An 8,521-nucleotide genomic window follows, 5' to 3' on the forward strand; every position below is an offset into this window, starting at 1 on the left:
TGAGGAATCAAAGAGAAAAAATGAGACCTGAATTTTATAAACAGAGAGAAACTATTATAAGTTGAAAAAAATACGTAGATGAATCAGAAATCCCCAAGACGAACAGAAATGGCGACGAGGGACGGAGGCGCAGACGGTGGGGAGGCGCTGACGGAGGACGGCAAGGTTGATGGTAAGGTGAGGTGATTGGCGCGACTGAGCTTTGATCGTATTCGCCTGAGGTGTGAAAGAGGCGCGCCTACAATTTTTGTGTGTTTGAATTAGTAAAGTTATCCCCTACCAAGCTGATGGTCGGGTAATGATTTTTGATACCAAAACGACGTCGTTTTGGTATCAGCGACCAAATTTTTTTAGTCGCTAAAATAGCATACACAGCTCCCTTTTAAATGTCATGCTCCTGCTTATATTTTTGGCGACAAATACTGCAATTTGGTCGCAAAAAATTACTTATTTGCGACCAAATATTTTGGTCGGTAATAGTCTGAATTTTTAGCGACGAAATTTACTTTTGGTCGGCAAATGGAATTTTTCTGCGACCAAAATTTTTTTGGTCGGCAAAAGTGGTCGGCAAATGTGTAAATTCTTGTAGTGCAATATGATTTGGATTTGGTATTCTATTTTCTAATTGGAATAGGATTTGTAGGTAGTCAAACATTGACTTGGTTTTGAATCAAGTATTGGATTGGATTTGTAAGAGAACTATTTGATTTGATTTGGAATTTCTAAAGTTTTGGATTCCTAAAGTTTTGGATTTAATGTTTCCTAGTTGGTTTTAGATTGGATTGGAAGGTACCCTATGTTACCTGAGGAAGGATTCTTTGTCTATGTATAGGTGGAGACTCACTACAACAAAATGCACATTTGGCGATTAAAAATTAATTTTGTCGGCATTGGTTCAAGATCTAGATACTAAAATATTTTTGTCGAAAAATATTTATTATTGGCGACTACATTCAAATTTAGTCGGCTAGAATTCCACTTTTAGTTACTAAACAGGATATTAGTTACCGTTAGTTCACATTTTAGGCAAAAAAAAAATTTAATCGGCAATATTGCTTTTTCCCGACTAAAATAGAAAATAGTCGCTAAATAGGACTTTTGGCGACTAATATTTTCGTCGCTGTTGAGTGATATTTGGCTACAAAAGCAGTTAGTCGGCATAATTTATTCCTTTGCCGACAAAAAAACACATTTGTCGCTAAAGGTTGAAATTTCAATGCGCGCCAATTCCTTTATTTGCTACGCGCGCATTGATCTCTGATAGGCAACGTAACTTCACAACAGTGTATCACACACACCTCACCAAACCTCACAGAAATCACCCCCTCACCGTAGCCTACCGTACGACGACATTGCGACGGCCACCGCCACCGGCGCAAATCACCACCGTCATAGCGCACATCACAGGTTCTCTCTCTCTCTCTCTCTCTCTCTCTCTCTCTCTTTGGCGCTCTCCTTCTCGGTCTGTCTGTGCGTCCGTCTCTCGCTCTCTCGTTCGAGCTATTTCATAGTCTCTCTGTCTCATTCTCTCTCTCTCTCTCTCTCCCTCTCTCTCTCTCTTTCACTGTTTCCCCCTTTTCTGGCATTGTTGCTGTAGGGTTCATTCAAATATGTGGCTGTAATTTATTCAAATTTGCGAAGATGATGTTTAATATGTGTGTGTCTGTGTATATATAATGCTTTGTACACGTATTGCAGGCTTCTCTCTCTCTCTCCCTCCCTCCCTCCCTTTCTTTGTTTCCCCCTTTTCTGACATTGTTGGTTTGATTCAAATTTGCAAAGATGATGTTTAGGGTTTTGTCAAAGATGATGTTTAGGGTTTTTTCAAATTTTATTCAAAGATGATGTCTCTGTAATTGATTGAAATTTGCAAAGATGATATTTAGGGTTTTTTCAAAATTTAATGTATGGGGCTGTAATTTATTAAAAATTACAAAGATGATGTTTAATATATGAACAAATCATATTAATTTTTATGATTCTATCATCTAAAGCTAAAGATTTATCTTAAAGTTACTATCATGTCATTTTGGATAAAATTTTTGCATTACTTTTGTTGAATTCTGATTGTTCTTTCACAGAGAATTTTTAAATGCAATTGATGGTGTATCATCATAGCCAAAAAAAAAAAAAAAAAATCATGTAAAGGAGAGTCTCTTAGCTGTATCGTGGTGGTTCAATGAAGAATGATATGTATTCCCATGAGGGGAATGTTTGATGTAGTTGTCTTTTTTTAGCTTCTGTGTTCTAGTTTTACATTTGGCTGTCAGGAGTTCTTTTACCCTTAATGGTATTGGTTTCCTCCTCAAGATGTAGCTCTTTCCATTGCACAGGTTCTTCTAACTACAATAAATTCTTTTCTTTGCCGATCTAAAAAAAAGAAAAAAAAGAAGAACAAGCAGAAGTGAAATCTTTGAACCTTGTTTACTTGAAAAATGTTCACCTTATATTGTATTTAAAGTTTGTTTGGTTATTGACTAGAGCAATTTGAAACTTTTTCACCTTAATTTTTTGTGTACAGTTTGCTTGTTTAGAGTAATTATAAGTTTTCTTCACTTTGGATAATGCTAATTTTCTTTTGTATGCCACCAGTATTGCAGTCCCAAACTTTCTTTTTTCCTAATTGATTTCTCTTGTCGTTTATTTTCTTTGTCCTCCTCTTTATTCTGTTTCTCTTTCTTTCCTTCCTTGTCTTCATTACTCTTGCCTGAGGCAGCAACTCTTGTGTTTCCTCTTTTTTCGCTTTCCTTTCTTCTTGTCCTTTATTTTTTTCTCCCTTCTTTCATTTCTTTTTGTTCTGCTACGCAGCAAAGCAACTCCATGTTGCTGCTGCTGCTGCTGCAATAGTCCTTCCCCCTTCTCCACCACCGCAGTGGCCAACCAACTCCCTACAGCCCTTCATCCTATCACCATGCACCGAGAAAGAAATCCCATACTGTTCAGATAACTGTGCTACATGGAGGGCATTATTTCTTCTTGCACATAGCAGGTTCTGTGTTTCACTTTTATGTGGTGTGAATATCTTTATTTAGCCTCACAGAAAGAACCATCTTTCTTTTTCTATAATGAATTAGATTCCCAATTCTTTGATGAATGGTACCTCGAAAATATTTATAGTGTTCATACTTTTGTTTCAGGTTTATGAAACTCATGCTCGCTTGGCAATAGAAGTTAGAGACTTGGCAGAATATAATCAGGTTGATACCTGCTTTGGTATGACCATTTTAACATTGAAACTGTCCCAGTTGGTGTGGCTTGTTAATTTGCCCCTTGTTAATTTGTTCTGCTGTTTCACATTTATAATATGTTCTTTTTGAGGCTAGGTAATAGTTGTTTTAGTTGCTTGTATCCTACAGGGCCAGCGCCCATCACTTAGGCGAGATAGTTGCTTGCCTAAGATCCCCAATTATTTGACGGCCCCAAATAAAATAAAATAAATCTTATCCAAAAATAAAATAAAAATAAAAAAAATCTTCTTGTCTGAAGGCTCTACAAAATAAAAAAAACATCCTATCCAAAGGCTCAATAAAATAAAATAGTTCTTATCCAAAAACTTATAAAAAATAAAATTCTCCGTCCGAAGTTCCAACAAACTAAAAACCTTCCTCATTCAGGGGCCCCAATAATAAAGGCAGAATAAAACACTTCTTGTTGAAAGACCAAGCCAAAACAAAATAAACTCCTCATCTAAAACCCTATGAAATAAAAGCCCTCATTGTCCAAAGGGGTCCCCCATAGCCCATCGTAGAATATATATACATGGAAAATGAATTAAAAAAATCAAAGCCAAACTAAGCCATGTGTTCAAATCAAGTGGGTTTAGCTACATAAATCCTTTTTACAATTTTGTTATCTTAAGGGCTATATGCTTAGTTAAATTAAATAAATTCATAGCCTTTTTTACTACTACATCCCATGTCAATTTTCACCTTTTCCTCTCCCTAACATTTTTATTTATAGTGATTATACCACTCTTCTTTGTCATTGTATCTCTAGGTGTTCATTGTTCATGATCAAAACCAATTTAACCTTTGGTGTAGGTTCCAGGACTGCTTCGCACCATGCCTCCCTTCTTCTCTAGGATTCTTATAGGCATTATTTTGTGTGTGGAGAATAGGATGATAACAACTTCCAGTTTTTAAACCTGAAAATTTCTATTATTTGAAAGTTGAAACTCTTGTCTCAAATTTGGCTTTTAGTTGTAGTCTATGAACTCTTCTAAATGTATAATGTACTCGTGTCAAGACACTACTTTAGTAAGGGTATGAGATATATGTTCGACATATGTTATTGGAACTAGGGCAATTTCTTTTAGAATTGTTTATGGAGCTCAGTAAATTGAATGTTGATTCCATTTAAATGTTCATGTTGATTAGAGGCATTGGCTGACTTTCTTCCATCCGATTTGCAGTGTCAATCACAGTTGAAAACACTTTATGCGGAGGGAATTAAGGGGTGCCACATGGAATTTTCTGCTTACAATTTACTCTGTGTTATCTTGCACGCCAACAATAGCAGAGATCTGGTATCAGCAATGTCAAGGTTAGTACATCCATCTTGCATTCGTGTTATTTCTCATTGATCTTGTTTGTTGATCTCTTATTATGTCATTGCTGCTTTCGGAGTTGTTACATTGTGTTGGTTACAATCACTGATAATTTTGTTGATATGTTGCAGACTAAATTTAAATTTTAAATTGTGTTTTGTACTTGGCTTTTTATTTAATACCTTGAACTGTCATGAAAAGTTATGTGTGGGTGGTCAACTTATTTGTATATCAAATCATAGATATTTTTGTGCCCAAGTTAGATGCACCGAAGAAAACCACTGAATTTTGCTAAAGTGGAATTTTGGTGTGAGTACTTCGGAAAACTATTGACAATAGTATTGCCTTTCGATGCATTGTTTGGTAAGGAATTTAATTTCTTTTCATTTTTGATAAGACATTTCATTTCAGCAACTTGATGGTTAGCGTAAGACTATTTTGAAAACTTGATAGTAGACTGTTGAATGAATGTCTAAAACCTAATCAAACCCAACGATGCCTTATCCCAACTACATGGGGGTTGAAACCTACTCTAATCAATCAAAATATATGACTTACTGGATGCTCAAAATAGAGCTGGTTTATCTTTTCTCTTCTGATTTCTCAAGCTATGTACTTGATTAAAAAAAAAAAAAAGTAAAGTAAATCCCATTTGAGAAACACTTGAAGAAATCTGGTCTATGTTTTCATCTTGCTAGATAACATTTGACCTCATGAAGTCAAAATCGTGGAATTATGTCCTGAACAACTGAAACCTGGTCAATTTATCAGTTTTTTTTTTTTGTTGCCAGAAATTATGGTGATGGTGATGGTAATGTCATGTATAACTGAAAATTGATATTTAAAAAAGATATGGATTGGGTTCATGTTATTATATGTCTGGAAAAACTTGGCATGGTTTTGGCTCTACTTTTATGAATTCTTGTGTATTTCATAGTCATGCAAACATTAGTGCTACATGGCTGGAGGGATCCTATGGAAATTTGTCTCCGTCCGTGTGCATTTTTTTTCTTGTTTCCCTTGTGTCTACTATGCCTTTAATGCGAGTGAATCATAACATAGCTAAGTCTATTTGCTAAGAAAATCTGTTTTTCCATTCTATTCTTTCAGCCTATGAGTTCATATAGAATGCTAAACTGACATATGCATTGTATTGGCTTTCAGATTATCAGTTGAAACCAAAAAGGATGAGGCTGGAAAACATGCTCTTGCAGTTCGTGCCGCTAATGGTAAATGTCATGTGGCTTAAACTGTATAACCTGTGCTCATAAAATGGGATTAATCAAATGATTCTGAACTATCTGATGTAATTTTTCTATTCTAGTTATGAAACTATATTATTTTTGCCAATTGTCATATATTGTTGAATGATTCATAGTTTGGGGTATTTGCAACTTCCTAGTTTGAAATTCTGACATTAACTGCTGCTTCATGGGGGTCCACCATTATTTTAAGGATTTTGTACCTATAAATGTTAGTACATTTCCTGTTCATTGAAGGGAACTGCTATTATTATCTTCATAATGTTTGTCTTGCAACCTTGGTGATTTTTCTTGCCCGTTTTGGGCTGGTATTAATTGTTTCTATGACCCTACTAATTGGGCTTTTGACATGCAGGCTTCTTCATCAACACTCTACATGCCAGAACCCGAAGATGTTGTAGCCTATGGAGATGCCAGTCTCGCCGTGAATGATTTCTTGACAAGGAATTCCTCGTAGCATAGTTCGTTGCATCCAACTGTATGAAGAGAATTGGTAAGTAAGCAATCTAATGTATGCGGAAAAAAAGAATTACCATTTCTGGGATTAACTTGAAATTTGGAAAAGATTGATCCTGCAGGGATTCCTGCTAGTATTATTATAGAGGGTGTTGATGATCACTAATTAGAAATGTGTGATGCTTAGGTTTGAACTTTTGGGCCCCTCTGAAAAATGCCTTTGAGGTCAGCGACAAGGGTCTGTAAGGCAGTGTAAAATTGTTTACTTTTTTTTAAAGATACATTATTCATTCTTGTTGAAGGCCCATTTGTGGTAAATATTACAGGGAAAATATGGAATAAGGAAATATGACCTTTTGTATTCTGATTGACCATTGCTTCCGTGAGACTGGGCGTTTCGGGGGGGAAAATTGAAAACAGCCTCCGAACCACTGTGTCACTCTCACGAACAGCTTCCCCATGACAAATAGGACTTGTGACAGCTAACGGAATGTAATCCGGCCCCGTTGATTGGGAGTTAGAGCCGAATACGCCTAAAATTTACTCGAAAAAGGGCGTTTCGGGGGTGAAAATTCAAAACAGCACATGAACCACCATGTGACTCTCACGGACAGTTTCCCCATGACAAATAGGACTTGTGACAACTGACGGAATGTAATTCGGACCCGTAGGTAGAGAGTTAGAGTCGAATACGCCATAAACTTACTCGAAAAAAGGCATTTCGGGGGTGAAAATTCAAAACAGCCCCTGAACCACCATGTGGCTAACACGAACAGTTTCACCATGACAAATAGGACTTGTGACAACTGACGGAATGTAAACTGGACCCGTAGGTTGGGAGTTAGAGCCGAATACGCCTTAAACTTACTCGAAAAAGGGCGTTTCGGGGGTGAAAATTTAAAACAGCCCCCGAACCACCGTGTGACTCTCACGGACATCTTTCCCATGACAAATAGGACTTGTGACAATTGACGGAATATAATTCGGACCCGTAGGTAGAGAGTTAGAGCCAAATACGCCTTAAACTTACTCGAAAAAGGGCGTTTCGAGGGCAAAAATTCAAAATAGCCCCTTGAGTGCTAACTTAAGCATTGGAGGGATTTTCTAGCACACATCCGTCAATAAGCTCATGTTCATGTGATTTCAAAGGAAATGACGACGTTTGGAGGATCGCGAACTTGGTTACCAAGATTATACTTGCGGCGAATATTTCGTGCTCGTACAAAACCAATCTAATATTTTTTTTAGTGAATGATCTACACATGATTAAAAAAAATTTAAAAAAATGAATGAATTTGATCAACAAACTAAGGTCTGTGAAGGGCCATGGACTTGTACAGTGTTATCGTCCACAATATGGATTGGACACAAGTCCATTGCTTAAAATATGCATTGGACACAACTTAAGATACAATTGTTATATTTTATATCTCAACATAGATATAAATAAATATATTTATTTATATATGTTTTAATGTAATTTTTTACTTTTCATATCAGTAGAAATTAATCTTGGAAGTAATATTTTTTATTAATATATATATATTAATAAAAGAGTTGACTTCAGAGAATACAATGGATTTCAAGATTCATGGCTGTATATATGCACTGTGCTAGAGTTGACCAAAAAAGTGAGATGTCACTAGTTGACATTGTCAAAAGGTAAGTGCGCATGAAGATGTTGTCTTGTAACTAATTTTCTTATTATAAACATGGGTTGAAAGGTGTTTCGCGGGTAGAAGTTATGATGTTTGTGAGGTTAATTATTAGATATATTATAATTGAATTATTTTTAGTTATAATTAAAAAAAATATTATAATCAAACACTATATAAAGTATATTTAAAAACATTTTGGATTATAACTAAAATAATATCATAATCAATATCACAATAAATCATAACTAATATTACAATTTATCTGTTGACTTTTTTGGCTTTCAAAGGTTAATATTGTAATTTTAAGCGTGTCAGCAAGGATCAATCAGTCTTTACAGAAGATTAATTACCAACCAATTATCAAATGATTGTGTTTCAGTTCTTTCAGCTTCAACGAAGAGGACTTTATTGGTGGCTTTGTTTAGGAGAATTTAGCAAACAATAATTAAATGAAGAACAATTGTAACATTTCATTAAGTAAAAATGAAAGACTTACAATGATCTGATTCAACCTCGTAGAAGTTTACAGTAACAAGTTACTTGAAACTACTCCTATGAATGAAATACAGTGCAGGAATTTGAAGTACAGAAATGTAAAG

The 8,521-nt window shown here is 35.5% G+C and overlaps 1 long non-coding RNA gene across 4 annotated transcripts; it reads left to right on the top strand.

Annotated features, from left to right (window-relative positions):
* The first annotated feature begins 1,273 nt into the window (after positions 1-1,273).
* LOC114298023 (uncharacterized) lies at positions 1,274-6,890 on the top strand. 4 transcript variants are annotated; one of them, XR_014358003.1, is made up of 5 exons: positions 1,274-1,407; positions 3,138-3,213; positions 4,412-4,542; positions 5,711-5,775; positions 6,164-6,890. It is a non-coding gene; the product is annotated as an uncharacterized LOC114298023 (long non-coding RNA). The 4 variants fall into 4 exon arrangements; XR_014358001.1 differs by having other exon boundaries at positions 3,138-3,197; XR_014358004.1 differs by lacking the exon at positions 1,274-1,407 and adding an exon at positions 1,796-2,989.
* Positions 6,891-8,521: the final 1,631 nt, after the last annotated feature.

Source organism: Camellia sinensis, unplaced genomic scaffold (genome assembly GCF_055761805.1).
Source record: "Camellia sinensis isolate YWXY unplaced genomic scaffold, ASM5576180v1 Unanchor12, whole genome shotgun sequence".
Taxonomy (NCBI): domain Eukaryota; kingdom Viridiplantae; phylum Streptophyta; class Magnoliopsida; order Ericales; family Theaceae; genus Camellia; species Camellia sinensis.